The sequence below is a fragment of the Typopeltis vanoorti genome, chromosome 1 (genome assembly GCF_054136105.1).
Source record: "Typopeltis vanoorti isolate ZY-2024b chromosome 1, IOZ_Tvanoo_1.0, whole genome shotgun sequence".
Classification (NCBI taxonomy): Eukaryota; Metazoa; Arthropoda; class Arachnida; order Uropygi; family Thelyphonidae; genus Typopeltis; species Typopeltis vanoorti.
The window spans coordinates 66570965-66588366 of NC_143549.1; the positions used below are offsets into that span (position 1 = coordinate 66570965).

General features: G+C 32.8%; 1 protein-coding gene across 2 annotated transcripts in view; it reads left to right on the plus strand.

The window, feature by feature from the left end:
* The first annotated feature begins 8917 nt into the window (after positions 1-8917).
* The window catches only part of Imp (IGF-II mRNA-binding protein), a 414462-nt gene continuing 405977 nt past the window's right edge, over positions 8918-17402 (plus strand). Inside the window, exon 1 of one of the 2 annotated variants that reach the window (XM_090397775.1) lies at positions 8918-9035. The gene's annotated coding sequence lies outside the window, so the exon portion shown is untranslated. The remainder of the gene's footprint in view (positions 9036-17402) is intronic. The other variant, XM_090397794.1, reaches the window with a different exon arrangement.

A 17402-nucleotide genomic window follows, 5' to 3' on the forward strand; every position in this document is an offset into this window, starting at 1 on the left:
CGCTTTTACAACATATTTTTGTCACATATGAATGAATATAAAATACCATAAAAAATAAAAATAAAAAATGGGTACAAAAAGAATATTCATGTTAACAATTAGCATGCATCTGTCAGATCAGATGCGAGCGCCTTGCTTTATCAATCATAATGGCAAATGTATTTGTTTATTATACAATAATAGTGTGGCTATTTCTAAAAAAAGTAATATAGAAAGACATTTGGTGATCTGATATAATATAATATAAAGATTATAATCTACAATCTTGCTTAATCTAAAAGATATGAATGTTTGCGAATGTCTTTAGGTGATAGATGATTTTTATTGCCATATGTGAAACCACCAATCTGCTTATTGGAGGCTTCAAGCAGCGGCGGAACTAGCGAACAAAATAGTCCAGCGAAATTACTCGAGAACGACCACCATTATTTTATTTTATAATTTTTTAAAAAAAAAAATATTTTTGACATTAGCTCATTTATCAAATCTTTTTCGCATGATATTAACACGATTATCATGTTATGCATATTTATGAGAATCCCATTCTACCAAAGTATTGCATTAGTACCGAGGCTAGTGAGTTTTTTAATCAGACGTCCTCATAAATCATAATATAAATATGTTTTTTTACCATCATCGCCATCATCAGTTTCCTGATATGCAACCTCAAGGGGGTATCCAGAATAATATGACAGTACTGCTCTGCATTATTACCAATCTTCTGTCAACAGTTCTAATCCAAATTAGTCTATCATATGCCTATACCCTAGTACTGTTTAATATTATTTGTATTATATATTTTATTATTTATTTTTATAATAAAATATTTATTATATTTTTATCATCATCATCATCATGATGCGCATCAAAGATTTAGGCCTTGCGTGGTTTGTTCCGGCTTTAGAAGTCATCGTTGAATCGTTTAAGAGGACGTCCTGGTTTTCTTTTTCCTAATGGCTTGTACTTTAAGGCTTGTTTTGGTAATTTTTCTGTTTTCATTCTTTGAACGTGTTCCATCCATTTATGTTTATATTTTTTAATTTTTTCTACTACTGATTCTTGGTTTAATTCTTTCATAATTTCTTCGTTTCTTTTGTGATCAAATAGGGCATACATTGCAGTTTTTCTCATAAACTTCATTTCAGCTGTTATTAATCTTTGTTTGTCTTTTTGTTTTATTGTCCAGATTTCGCTTCCATGCATTAAGACTGGTAGGGCTAATGTATTGTATACTTTTAGTCTGGTTTGTTTTAAATTAATAAATATTAATTTAATAAAAATAAACAATTTAATAAAAATTATATTTTTATTAAATTTTATATTTTTTTCATGATCGGAAACTGCTATCCAACATGGAACTTCGCGCCTCCAACAAACAGGACGGTGCCTCACACTGGGCGATGAATTTCATCTCTCACCGGAAGAGATTCGCAAACGTCCACGCCTACAGCGGGATGAGAACCCGTAGCTTGTTAGTTGGAGAATGAATGCACTGACCACTTTGCCAACCAAATCAACAAATGTTTACACATATTTATACATTACTTTTAAATTTTAATACATGATATTATTTATTGTTGAAACAAAAATGCTTTTTTATGCTAATTGATTAAGAATACCCTTGCTATTTTGATTTTCGCATGATATCAAAACGTTCACGATGTTTGAGAATTCCTCAGACTGTGTAGAACGTATTTCCTTTTGAGAAAGAACTCTTACACGATACTTGGGTTGGAGATAAAGTCAATACATATTTATAAGCTAAAAATGTGCCTCGTATGCTTCGTGCAATTTATATTTAGTTAAAATCTTTAAATTCGGGTTTTTCTTTTTCATACTGTAAGTAGGCAAACCCTGACAGATCACAGGAGTTACAATCAGCTGCTTTAAATTGCCTAAAACCCCTAATCAGCGAACTCGATTCGTTTTTGACGGATGAGAAGTGGATGGACAGACAGAATAACTGTTTCATCGAAGTGATTATCATTGCCAGTGTCAATGTTTCCATACAGCGCACATCTTAAATAAGAGATGAAAGAATTTCTGGAAAAATTGATCCGTTGTTTGTAATATTTCTTTTGTAATATCATTGCTAAATTTTTTAACAACTCGCATATCAAAACGGTGGTTTCTTAGAGACCATTTTGAAAATTTTCCAAATTCTTGGAATCTAGTATGAAAGTTTTTAAAGATTACGGTATTTCAATTGCCTTTCATTAAAAAAATGAAATGATCTAATCATTGTTATTACATACATATATTTATACGATAAGTGTTTCTTTGGGATTTCGCTATATTTATGGAACAAGTTTCTCCAGGAATTTTTTTTTTTTCTATTCTACTTTTTTTTTAAAAAAAAAATCTGAAAATTCAGAAAACTTTATTTTATGAGCAAAAATAACACTTGAATAATAATAAAAAAAAATCATATCAGGATTTAAGTTCTTTCGCACACGGCTCATGCCCAGCTGGAAATTTCTTGTAGTCCATCGGGCCAGTCCGTTCTTGTCCCAAAGTGGCTTTAAAAAGCCGAACTTTTGGGGGGTGGGTTCATGTGCAAAAGTATATTTCATATTATCCGAAGTTTCTCTCTCTCTCTCTCTCTCTTTCTCTCTTTCTCTCTCTCTCTCTCTCTGTGTGTGTGTGTGTGTGTGTGTGTGTGTGTGTGTGTGTGTGTGTGTGTGTGTGTGTGTGTGTGTGTGTGTGTGTGTGTGTGTGTGTGTGTGTCAAAGATTTCATGATTAAAACATATTGCATGAACTACGTTAGAGAAAATAAAGAAATTGCCTACAATTTTAGTAGTGTTTTTTTCCTTTTCTTTTCTAATTTTATACTCTCTGGCAATGTTATAGTTAGACTGTATATGATAGTAAGGAGAACTCTGGATGAACTCTTATATTTTCTGCTAGTTCTCACCCCCCTCCCTCTCTCTCTCTCTTTGAATGTACAAGGAAGTTGCAATATTCGTCCTCTGCCTGGAATATCGTAAGGTTTAAGTCTCGTCTAGAAGGCGAGGAACCTTTACCGGGGATCTTCAACTGAAAATGGAGTACCCATTCTCATACGGGGATGTAATTTTCCCTCCCAAAAATACGAATTTTTTATTCTGAAAAACCAAGCAAATTTTGTGATATACACAATTAACTGAGACTTAAGATGTTGACCTTATAGCCTTAGTTTGTTTCGGCAGCAATCCCAACTAACGTAACCATCACTCCTTAAAAATCATTAGGCTTTTTTTGAACGAAGTACTGAATGTTGCTTTTAATTATCAAGCAGTTCGTTGAAACTGTACCGTTTTCTAAGTTATAAACTAACTGGTGCAACATTTTTCGTACTTATTCGCCCTATAACGATCGCAAATGCAGGAACAATTTTTTCTTTATTACTTTTTAAAATATAATCAGGTATTTTGTTTCCTTTACCAAATAATATGAATATTTATAACATCGCATTCAAAAATATAGCAATATATTTGAGCATTGTAGATGAAACAGAACATTTAAATACAGATAAGGCTTTTTATTTCTTACTGAGACTAAGATACCTGGTCATTTATGTCAAAAATTGGGCCATTTAACAACGTTGTTATTTTTCATACTTTAACATTGGTAATTAGTTTGAGAGAGAAATAATACGGTTATTAAAGCAACACCAATTTGTCTTACACACACACAAATCAAAAACAAACTCGGCTCAGCTCGTTATGCTTACCAAATTCTAGTTTTTATTAATTTTCACTTTTAACTTCCGATTCCGAAGCACTTTGTACAGAAATGGGTGCGTGCTTTTTCTCAAGAAACGGATCGTCTGAACTTTTTCCCCCTTTCTCAAAACAACGATATACTGAAGTAGTAAACTCCGAACTTATGCATTAAGATATTGCATATGTTGACATAACAATGGACTTTGATATACATGACATTACAATAGATTAAATCGGTGCTCCTAATAGCGCTAATGTGGTGGGTTTAATCATTCTACTATATCATTTTTAGTGGCCTCGCTTTTCTTATTGGGAATAAGATTTTTATTATTATTTTTCTATTATTACTTTACTCTTATCTTATGACTGTTATGACTGACTTAAAGCTATGTTATTGTTATTACAAATTTGAAAAATATATAAATTAAAGATGCCAAGAAATTATATTCTTGGCTTAATCCTTTGTTAAAGGATTTATTAACGCCATGATGCATGGCGTTATGCATGTCTGTGAGGATATGTGCTTTGCATTATGGGGTAGTAAGGCAAGTGATGTGAAGTCATTAGTCTCTGTATACGAGTTGCCCAGTTCTGAAAATAGTTCAGGCGCAAACTTTGTTTGTTTGCTTACACTTAAATAAAGGATTAAACCAAGAATATAATTTCTTGGCATCTTTAATTTATACTATAACCAAGTGGAAAAACTTCCAACAACTATCTATAATCCATGAAAAAATATATCTTTGTTTGTTATTACGCGAAATAAATTTAATCAGTATTTTTAAGCAATTATAATTATCTTAAAATGCTACACATTATAGTTGCAAAAATGCAACTATAATGAGTATAAAAGAAATATTTTAATAATGCTTAATGCAAATTCATTTTAAAACGAGTTCTTATAAAACGAGTTCAATTAATGATTCCAATACTAAAGAATTTTTGTGAACTAGTGTTTTCAAGCTCAATGTTTTCTAAAGGTCGCTGCTCTAGTGGTGAAGCTGAATGGATCATTTTTTTAAATTAAAAACGAGAACACGTTGAATAAGAAAAACTCAACTTGTAATTTGTAACTTTGTAAATAGTTTCTGTGTAATATTTTAAAAATTCAATTTTTCCTGGCTGCGAAAAAGAAAAAAATGTTTTATTATTATTATTTTTTTTAAAGATGATCAGAAAGTAATAATTGCTGGGTGAGATAGGTGATGAAGATAATCTCAAATTTCATTTTTCTTAAGTTGTTTCAATGGCTGCATCAGCTGAACAATGTCAGGCATTTTCGTAATTAAAGAGACCACCTTTTGAAATACAGCGCTTTTGTTCTTTGGCCCATGCATTTTTCTACTAATATTCTTCTGTAAATCATATTGATCTAATCAGTTTTTAAAACAAAAATCTGATCAGAAAATCGAACTGTTATGCTGTTATTTTTGCCATTGACTATAATAGACATAATGAGCGCTGGCACCTGGGAAGATAAATTTAGACTTAATCAAAGATTAACACGTATGCCACAGTAAAATAAATTTCTTAAGTAAATATTTTGTCTTACGCATTGTAAGACATAATCAGTACAAACAGCGAACAGTAAGGAATTTAATTAAAAAAAAAACAGTAGAGTGTATGCGTTAATTGGAATCCCTCTAGGTCAGTGTTTCCCAATGTTTTTTGGATCATGCCCCACCTCAACGCCTCAAAGATTTTGATGCCCCCACCTCAACGCTGATAGTTGAAGTTGAGTATATCAGTATATGAGGTGACAAATGCAACATATTTTCTAATTGCCCGCCAAAATATTCAAATTGTCCCCCTTTGGGGCGTATGCCCCACGTTACGAAACACTGCTCTAGGTATACAGTCGCGTGTATATATATATATATATAAGAGATACATTTTATTTAACCCAATTAAGGATAACAATTTCTCGCAGTTTCGAAATAGTCAGACAGTCGTTACGATTGCGATTATGGTGAGTAGGCTTTCAGTACTTTCTTTGTGTTTTGCCATTGAATCCTGTGTTTAGTGTTTGCAATTCCACGTTATGCCAGGCCAGATTTGTGAGGCTTGATAAGATGGATGTGATCTTGATGTTCAAATCTTCCTGTTTGTCAAATATAGTAAGACAAGTTGCACCAACATGGTACTTAGTATGCGCCAGGTAGCATCAGTGGTGAGAGTTTGCCTTTTGGAGAAGGTAGCTGGTTTTTGCATAATTTTTACCACACGTTCAGAGATACCACTGTTTATACTGATGATGTCTTACGATATGTAAGACGAAATATTTACTTAATACATTTATTTTTACTGTTGCTTATGTGTTATTCTATAGTTATGGATGCTTCCATTATACAAGAAAATTTAGATTTATCTACTTCGAGAGAGTGCTCAGATATGCTGTATTATGTATAAATCATCAATATATCCACATCAGTTCTTAAAAATAACGAAAAAAAATCAGACTTAAAAAAAGATGTTCATGTTTTGATTGGACGAGATACAATGAAGATATGTATTTTAAAATAATTTATAACTAACGATTTATAAAGTATGGAAAACAGCCATACAAATGTACATTTCTAGGACTGTTTTCTATGTACACATATGTGTATTATTATTCTTACCTTCAAATTACTTATCCTTTTATTTATTTATTTTTTTTAATTTTCCTCTAGTACATTATTATCAGTACACCTTTTGACAAGTTGGACAAGAAAAATGTGTTTAATCAAAATACGTTTAGATCTCACTTGAGATTCCCTAGCAAAAGTAGTTACAATTTCATGACAAAATTTAATACTATTCAAGCATTTATAATGAGTTACGAGTCATAGCTTTATAATGAGTCGTATGCACTAAAAACTCGGCCGATTCCTTTTATTCCTTATTATTTCAGAAAATAATAATAATTAAATATGTATTTATTTATTTATTCGAAAAGTGGGACGTAATATTCACTTAAGATTTTTTTTTCGATGAAAAAAAAAAGGGGGGGGGAACTTGATCAAAAGAATAGTACTTATACTGCCGTGTAGGTACACGAAGGCCTTTATACTTTATAGTGATAGCTTGTCGAAGGCCTATACTCCTTTATAGTGATAGCCTGTCGCAACAGTCTGCTTATTATCAAATAGTCTTGTTGATCGAGTAACACTGTCTGGATTGTTTACTATAGTCTTCTAACGGAACAAAAATTCTAAGCAGAAATAAAACCTTGGCCTCCGGTTTATATACCTAACCTGACCTTTTTTTAATCAGTGTATACACACATATAAGCGGAACTGTACATCAAATCAGGAAGTATTACTCAGTGAACTTTACTGGGTAGTAAGAACTCGCTATAGCAACAGCCTATATCGTAATCGAATGCGATATGAGAGATGGCAGAGAGAGCAGTAGACAACCCCTGCTGTCATTAATCGCTCACTTCTTTCTGAGTACGCGTGTGTGTGTGTGGGGGGGGGTAGTTGGATATGCATACTATTCAATTGATAATAGCTTGAATTCGACTATGCTTGGTTTAGAAAGTATCTGACAAGTATTCGGGATAATTTGAAGTCATTCCCCATAGAAGAATGTCATCCTATTAAAAAATGTCAACGATTCTTCATTGCGCTGATGGAGACAAAAGTGACTGGGAAGAACCGTGTTTCCTCAGACTACTGGCATACAGATTTAGAATGATGGCAAAATACGTCTTCTTCTTGCAAGTATTCATCTCGCCTTCAGGATATCAGGATGTACATCATATATGAATTTGTGTTTAAACGCACAGCAGACCACTATACGATGCTGCAAATAAAGTTTCAAAACATCCCACAGCCACTTGTTGAAATCATGAACTTTTCTGCTAGGTTACGTGTCTCCTTAATAATTAATAATTTTTTATTTATTTTATTTAGCTATCGGGAATAACAATGAATTGCTTTCTATTTGCTCACGATAAACTCCCAATCCTTCCCACGTAAACAGCCGTTCAAAATATAATGGTCAAGTCCATTCATTTTTTAGAAATTTTTTAATTCCACATTTTCAATTACGCCATCGTCAAATAAGTGACTTTTGATTAATAAAATTTTATTAATGAAATCAGAAAGAATTCGTCACAGAATTTCTTTACTGTAGAAATATTAGTATAATAGCCAAGCAGTTAATGTCAGTTATTCTTGTATGTAGATGGTTGTCCACTCTATCTCTGTTTTCTTTTGTATTTTATGTGGACCTGATTAGAAAACCTGATCTACAATGACCTTGAGAGAACATGCATGAAGTCAAGTGAATAAACTATGGTTTGCTGCACTTATTTTATCCCCTGAATAAAAATGTTAACATTTTAAAAATTTATTTTTTATTTTAAAATTCTAAAAAAAAAATTGAATGTGCAGTTCGTTTCTGAAACAGATCGACAAAATATAGAAACTGAAAAGAGAAAGGAAAGGATGAAAAATGAAATTTTGTGAATGCTAGAACTCCAATAACGATCAGATATTTTCATTTAATCTTGCTACTCTTGAAGATAGCAAGATTAAATGATATCTGATCATTATTCATAACTTTATGGCTATTTATAGTTTTGTTATAATTTTATTTTCCTTTAATTTTAATTTAACTTTATTTCTTGCACTTTAATTTAATTTAATTGCCTTTAGTACTGTTGAACTCACATATTTGAGACCTCAGTCACTTTTGAGACCGTGTGTATCCATTATTCTTTTTTTCTTTTTTTATGCTAATAGAAATTCGTGCTAGTATTTGACTGCGTAGTTGTACCTAGTCACGTACCTTACACATATAGATGAAAATTTCATATTGTAATGCAAGTAGGTAGCCTGTAATGCGTTTGACCTTAGAGTGGATTTGTACACATGTTCTGCAATGCATTAGAAGCATTTCTCACTATTCGATGTCTTACTTCCACTTGTTGGTCGCACTTTAATAAAGGTAATTTTTAATGAAATATACGTATAATTGTAATTTGTCTTCCACTGTTATTTAATAAAAATGAATTGCCAACTCTCCTGTTGCTCGTGATCTACACTGCTAATAAATGCCAACCGATAAAAAAGAAAAGAAAAAAAAATAGCACACACGCGTGCTTGTCCATTCACGCAAATAGACATTCACTTCTAGTGTGAACAGTGGCGCCTCATGGTTGTTAGTGGAAGAACTGTCCGAGGTCTACTGCTAGTTAAAAGAAAATTTAACTTAAAAATAAATTCGCCAAAATATGTTCTTGTTAAATATGAAACACGGAGTTATAATGGCAGGTAGCTGAACTATTATGGAATAGTCACGAGTCGAGGCAGCAAATAAAAAAGACAGCCTACCAACAGTAAGTAGCAGCTGCTATTTATATAACTTAGATAAGAGGTACAGCGAAAGCAGACGATATGCGTACGACGAGTGATTCTCACATGATAACGTTAAAATATTCATATACAGTAGAGACTGACATTTGACAAGGATTTTTCAAGTAATTAATGAGAAGAAAAATGAATGATGATGAACTTATTTACTAGTTCTATTAAAATTGTCTGGAATTATTTACTTGTTCTTTTCAAAATGTCGAGCTATTGATTCGATAAGCATTAATAATTAGTTTATTTTAATTGAACAGTTTTAACTCTAATTATATATTTTCATTCCCTGGAAACTCCAGTAAGCTTTCACCTTACACTTTTCAAAAATAATAATGAAATAAAATAATAACTATGAATGATACAGAAATTATTGCCATTAAGTTTTCTAATATGGAGGTATGCGTGTCATTCCGAAAGGGTGGGGATGAGAAAAATACAGCTGGGGGTTCATCATTGTACTTGCAATTACTTGCTATCTTGTGGTCTTGTACCTCATATAATACGAAGTGAAATTAGTGTCATTCATTTCATATTATACAGTAACACTAATATGAAATGAAATTAGTGTCCTAAACATTCTGTTTTAGGGTACTAATTTTGTGAAGTAGAATATATTTAAGTGGAAGTATCACATATTTCCACTTCTACTTAATCCAAATATAAAAATCAAAATCATCTCGTTCAAAAAAAAAAATAAATAAATAAGAATGTCGTATGTGAATCGGCCGTTGAACCATCATGTACTTCCGTATTGAAAATTTTAATATAAATGTATATAAAAATTATAGAAATATTGAGTGAAGATTGTTGTTATTTTGGGATTGCGACCGAAGCATCCAAAGCTACGGGATTAGTGTATTGTGTCTGTTAATTGCGTGTTCTGGCCAGTTTTCCTGAATGGAGGGTTGAAAAAACCGAGTTTTCAGTAAAAGAAAACTGTCGTCTCCATATGAGACCAGTTAACTCATCTTCATTGAACAGCTCTTAAAAAGGTTCTTTGCGTCCTGGAAATCACTGAGGATTGGAGAGTGGTCCTTATTGTATATAATGCACACATATTACAGATATTAAAATAAAAAGCCATTCACATTTACTTCTTTCGTGGGACTAGCTTTTCATGTCTCCACCTTAATTTAATTATGGCACGCGCTAACTGCCAGAATTTGATATCCCTCCCTTCCCTCTCCCTCTCTCTCTCTCTCTCTCTCTCTCTCTCTCTCTCTCTCATACACACACACACACAACACGCCGGAAGTAGAGTAAGGGCATATTGTATTTCACTATCAGCAGTCTTTTTCCCTCTTTTACAATGGTTGCGATCACTAGAACAATCTCATTCAATTATTTAATATTTATTTATTTTTAATTTAATTCATTAATTTAATTTTGAATTGAAAACATAAATTTCATTCGAAATATTAAATTTCGAATTAAATTTATAAACTTAAATTTTAAATTTAAGATTTTTCCCTCAAAACAGACAATTAGCAAATGACATATAGTGCATAGACTAAGTTCCTCTTTCTAACTGGCCGACAGCTTGTCTGATGAAGAACAAAAAAGCGTCCAGAAATTCCTTTCATTTGTGCAAATTTGTTCATTACCTTTTCCAGAATTTCAAAATTTTCTGAACTCAAATTTTATGCAGTTAATCCTTTAAGTTAATCTTAAATTTAAAATTTAAGTTTATAAATTTAATTCGAAATTTAATATTGTGAATTAAATTTCACATTCTAATTAGAACTGGAAATACTTTAAAAACGTTTGTGCGATACTACCATATTACTGGTTTTCTTTTCTTTTATTTTGAGGGATTTTTCTGAGAGCTAATTCACCTTTTTCCCCCCCTTTTTTATTATCTACATACAATTTTGAGATATCTTAATTCCAAATGGATTGTTGGAATTACGTGATGGACTTAAACGTGAACTGTACTAATACATATACAGATAGGTGGTGGTGTGGGGTATTGGAATGACAATAAGAAGGGAGAGCGTTCAACCTTTACTAATGGCAAGCACGTGGCGATTATTTGAGGGTTCACTGATCATAGATGACGAACGATAGTTTGCGAGTTAACTGCCGAATAATAATTTTATAGACTGATCTCATTAAGATGTACATTACCGCTTATACTGTAATGGAGTATTATAGTTGAACTAGGAATTGCATTTGGTGGAATTTGGTATTTTATATAATTATTTAATTATATAAAATACATATAAGCAGATAAAAATGTTACGCTTATCTAGAACATAATTCAAACATCAGATAGAGAAAATAGGTAGATACAATCTCAGAATAATGGCATATCATTTATGAACTGACTGTCTCTATCGATATAAGCAATAGAAATTTGCCTACCATACAAAATGATGAAGCTGAAATTCGCCATCATGTAATTTATAATTTGATGGAAGAAGGAAGAAATTTTCACACAGTACAAGCTGAAAATGAATTACAATAAAACTAAACTATTAATCACAAGTAAAAGGGAATCCCATAAAAATAAACTTGGAAATAAATAACAATCCATTTAACGGGTAACTTGGGAGTCCCATTACAGAAGATGGAAGAAGCCAATCACATATGAAAACAAAAATAAAGTTGGCCAAAAAGGCATTCTACAGTACAAGAAACATTTTACTAATAGAGGACTCAGCGTTCAACTCGAAAAAAAAAAAAAATAAATAAATAAAAAATAATAATAATAATAAATAAATAAAATAAAATAATAATAATAATAAATAACCGGTGAAAACGTACGCATGGAGCACAGCATTACATGGTTATGAGGCTTTGATTTTAACAAAACAAGACACTAAAAATTTGGGTACTAGAGAAGGATGATGAGAATTAGTTGGATGGAAAGAAAGACTAATGAAGAGATCCTAAACATGGTTCAAGAAACGGTTGCTACTGAACCACATCAATAAGAGAGAAGAGAGAGAGAGAGCCTAATTGGTCACCATCGGAGGTATGGAGGACTGCTTACGGAAATAATAGTGGGGGACGATAAAGGGGAAAAAGCCAAGAGGCAGACCAATAATCTCCTATATAAACAACTTAACAATAATAACTGAAGCTAAAAGTTATGAAGAAAGAAAAAGGAAATCACATACTGGCACCAACTAATCTTCGGATGATGCACCCAAGAAGAAGAATATGCAATTCATTTTTTCTCACTTTATTTCTTTCTTTCTTTTTTTTCAGACTTATCTTGCAATTTTTCAATTAGCAGTCTTTTCCATTTTTTTTTTTTAAATTTTAAGTTACTTAATATGGTTGGGTTCAACTAGATTGATAATGCCAATTGTGGTCATGCAGAAAGGTAAATTGTGTGTGTCTAAAGGTTTTTTTTTTTTTTTAAACAATTATTTTGCGGGAGATAAGATACCTTTATGAATAGAAATCATAGTTGCAGTTACATATGGACACACATAAATACAGTATGTAACTACATCAAGTCCATGTGATTAAATTTTAATTAAACTTTATTTTTCATGTGACTATAAAATGATGACGGAGGTTCAATATCCTTATTTAATTTTTTCGTTTATTCCGTTTAATACATATCAACATTTGTTTCTGAAGATTGCAGAACAATTGATCGGGTTTAATTTATATGTTATAGAGTCTAAGAATTAGGAAATAATACATTATTATACTCTGTTTCGAGAACATTCTTATTGTTTTAGAGACAGTTTATTTCTCGTTGATAATAATATGATGTGTTCATTCAATGCGATTATTTCTGTGTTTTAATTTTGGCATTTAAAAATACGCTTATTTGTCTAGTGAATATTCGCATCCGTAAAATGTGATGGCAGAAGCAGCCACTGCAAAAAACATTCCCTCCCATGGACAGCTCATTCTCCAGATTTAAATCCTATTGAGCAACTGATGTTTATCATAAAGAATTGCCCAACATGAGAAGTTTATCGATCTACGCGTTGAGGAAATGGTCACAAATCAGTGTTGACATCTTACGCTCTTTGTGGATTCATTGGATAGACGTGCTATATATGGCAAGAACGGAAACCTAATATCATATTGCTATTGCTAGCGATAATTACCACACACACACACAAAAAAAGAAATTAGGAGAAATACAATTAACAAAAAATAAACGAAATTTTAAAGTGAAATGGAGGTTAGCGTGTTCATATATGCATACACTTCGGTTTATATGCAACTTGCGGAACAAGTTGTCGTTTTATATATAATATATTACTATTAGACTCTAGAATTGGAAATAATACAATAATATATTATTATACTCTATTTTGTGAATATTGTTATTGTTTCAGACACAGTTTTTTTTTTAAATGTAAATTATACATATAATATTTTAACGTTTCTTTAGCAATGTTTTTGACCCTTTTTTTAAACACAAAATATTGATACTTATCTTTCCTTGATACATTACTTTTTGCATAGTTTAGGCCACATATGGGCAATCCCCGGCCTGCGGGCCGGATCCGGCCCTAATCTATTTCAGCGAAGTTTGTCTGTCTGATTCGTGGTGGGAGAAAACATGGTGTGTTCTACTAATTCACATTGAGCTGACGTCATATGACTTGCGCAAAACACACTATGTTTTCTCTAACCAAAGTCTCTTTCTCACTTTGACTAGCGGTGTGTGTGTGTGTGAACGTGTTACAACGTGTCAGTTCGGTACTTGCGTTGGTGTTGTGCTTTGTTCAGTGTCTGCATTGATGTTATGTTCTGTTCGGTGCCTGCGTTGATGTTGTGTTCTGTTCAGTGCCTGCGGTGTAGAAGACAGTTTTGTTTGACATTTCTGAATATCGCTTATAAATTTAGGACAATGTCAGGGGTTATTGTAAAAAAAAAAAAAAAGAAAGAAAATTCAATTTCAAGACAACTGGACGGAGGATTATTATTTTATTCTGAATAAAGGTTTACCTGTATGTTTGCTTTGCAACGAATCCGTATCTATCAACAAAGAATACAACTTGAAGAGACACTTTACTTCGAGACATGCGGATCACCCAAAAATTGATGGACAACTACAAAAAGATGAAATACAGAAGAAGATGAAATACCCAGCAGCAAATGTTCAACAAGCAAAGAACGCAACACCACAGCATTGTTAAAGCCAGCTTTGTGGTAAGCGAAAAAATCGCTAAGCATTCTAAGTCATTTGTTGAAGGAGAATTTATGAAAGAATGTCTGCTGGATGGTGCAAGTATAATATGTCCTGAAAAGAAAAAAGACTTCGAGAATATTCGTTTGTCGAGACGTACTGTTGTCCGACGGATAGAAATTATGGCTGATGATATCAAAAAAAAAGTTTAAAAGAGAAGATTGCTAGATTGGAAGCATTTTCAATTGCTTTGGATGACAGCACCGATGCCTCCGATACAGCACAACTAGCAATATTTATTCGAGGAGTTGATGCTGATTTCAACATCACAGAAGAATTATTGGCGCTTCGGCCGTTAAAAGGAACAACTACCGGTGAAGATATATTTGAAACAGTCAACACAGTCTTAGAGAGATTTGGGCTTAAATGGAGTTCACTATCTGGCATATGCACTGATGGAGCCCCTGCAATGATTAGTGCACAGAAGGGATTTATTGGAATAGTTCATGAAAGATCCATAGAACAACAGATCTATCCGGAAAATTTAACAAATTTTCACTGCATTATTCACCAACAAAATCTGTGTGCAAAATCGATTAAATTCACAAATGTTATGGAAGTTGTAGTAGCCAGTATTAACTTTATTAAGTCACGTGCACTTAATCACCGCCAATTTAAGGAGTATTTGGCAGATCTATTTTCGGATTATGAAGATATCTTATTGTTGTGAAGTGAGGTGGTTGAGTAAAGGTAAAATGTTAAAACGATTTTATGATCTGAGACAAGACATTGCAGATTTTATGGACATAAAAGGAAACCCAATTAACCAAGTAAAAGATGATGAGTGGGTGTGTGATTTAGCATTCCTTTTTGTAGATATCACCGGATACCTAAACGAACTGAATCTTAAATTGCAAAAAAACAAGGACAATTGGTTCATGAACTGCATGGACATGTCAAAGCTTTTTGTAATAAACTAAGATTGTTGGAAAGTTAGATAAGAGCTAAAAATTGTTATAATTTTCCTACTCTAGCAACTCATAAAAATATCCCTTATAATTGTTATGAAGATGAACTGAAGGCACTAATAGAGCAATTTGATACAAGGTTTGCCGACTTCAAAAACAAGGACTCCACATTCGCTATATTTGCTGGTCGATGGATGCTGATGTAAATAATGTGCTAGAAAACTTACAGATGGAACTTATTGAGCTTCAGGCGGATTTAGTGCTAAAATCACAATTTAACAACATTACTTTGACGGATTTTTATAAATTTAATTTGGTGGAAGAAAAATATACAAATTTACGCGCCTTTTCAAGAAAAATCATTTGTCTTTTCCGCAGCACATATATGTGTGAACAGTTTTTTTCGAGAATGAAATAGAATAAATCAAAAATTCGGACAAGAATAACGGACGAAAACCTCGAAAATTCTATGCGATTATCCTTAAGTAATATTAACGTCAATATCGATAGTTTCGTAGTTGAAGTACAAGGCCAATCTTCACATTAAATTGTTATATCGTTCACTATATAATGAAATTTATGTAGAGCTTTATACCAAAGCATTATATTATAAATAAATGAAATATGAAGTAGCAACTTGTTTTAATTCATTTAATATTAATTTATTTTATTTAATAATTTGGTCCGGCCCTTGACTCGGAGATAGAATGATAATTTGGCCCCCGAACTAGCAAATGTTGCCTATGCCTGGTTTAGGCCATAATAAGAATTTTAAAGACATGCATGTAAAAGTCTAAGGCATAACTTGCACACATCGATCCACCTACCCACCACTTTTTAATCATTAAACAGCATCATCGTAAAACACTTGCTGATTTTACATTTGCAATATTACTACATTAATATCAACATTTGCCTTCATCTAGAGCCTCCGTCTCAGTCGGTATAGACGAAACCCTTTGGTCGGAAAGACTTGGGTTCGATTCTCGTCTATGACCTGAGGAACCTTTATCTGGTCTCTTTCGACTAAAGGTGAGTTAGCTGGTCTCATACGGAGGTAGAGGGTTTTTTCTTCCGGAAACTCGGGTTTTCGTCCCTCACAACATGCAAACCGGTCCCGTGAACACACGCATCTACAAACATACGACACATGGGGAGGCATAGGGCTAACCACCTTATCTTCGAGTACGACTGCGGTTACAAGAATACATACCTCGACACCGTAATAGGTAGAAGAGGGGAGGATTAAGAAGAAGAAGAAGAAGATATTTGTATATATTTCTGTCTGCTTGGTTGGCCGAGTGGTTAGCGTGTCCGCTCTCCAGCCAAAAGGCTGCCGGTTCGAATTCCGTCGTGGGCATGAATGTTTGTGGTTGTCTGTGAAAATACCAGTGATGGTGATGGTGGGCGGTATATGGTGTTGGTGTAGTTGCAATTGGTGGAGACAGAGAGTTGTAAAGTACCCTCCCTCGATGAGCCCATGGACTCCCTCTAGGTGTCACGTAATAATAATAATAATCTATATCCAGTATACGTACTAGGCAAATGCATATATATCATCGTTGTCATCACATTTTCTAGTATATACTCGAAAAGATATAAGTGTTATGAAGTCATGCACATGTTACTATTTCATGAAAGTAGTCATGAAGAACTAACCTTCAGTTAGTCTAAATGTTAGTATTTCATCAATACCAAACCGATCTCTTATTTTAATGTCTCTGATTTTCTCACTCTTATATTACCAAATTATATTTCGTTCGTTGGTTAAAGCAGTGCTTCAGAAGATGCAAATATAAGAGTGATCAAATCAGAGACATTAAAATGCGGTTTGGAGATCAGTTTGGAGGAGAGTTATTGATCGGAAGTATTGATAAAATACTAACATTTAGACAAACTAAAGGTTAGTTTTTCATGACTACTTTCATGAAATAGCAACATGTGCATAACTATCATAATACTTATACTCCTTTCGAGTATATACTAGAAAATGTGATCAACAATGATATACCGTATATGAATTTGCCTAGTTGTATATAAAAAACTGGAAGATAATTATATACTGGATATAGATGAAGGCAGATGTTGATATTAATGTAGCGATATTACTACATTAATATTGTTCGTTATTTTTGCTTCAAATGCTACTTTGCTAATCTTTTATCTCCCGTTTCACGTGACCATACGACTTTAGATTAGTTCTGCTCACACATTTTTGAATGCAATGTCAGATTTTTTTTTCTGGTACGTGTCCTCACTTGTAA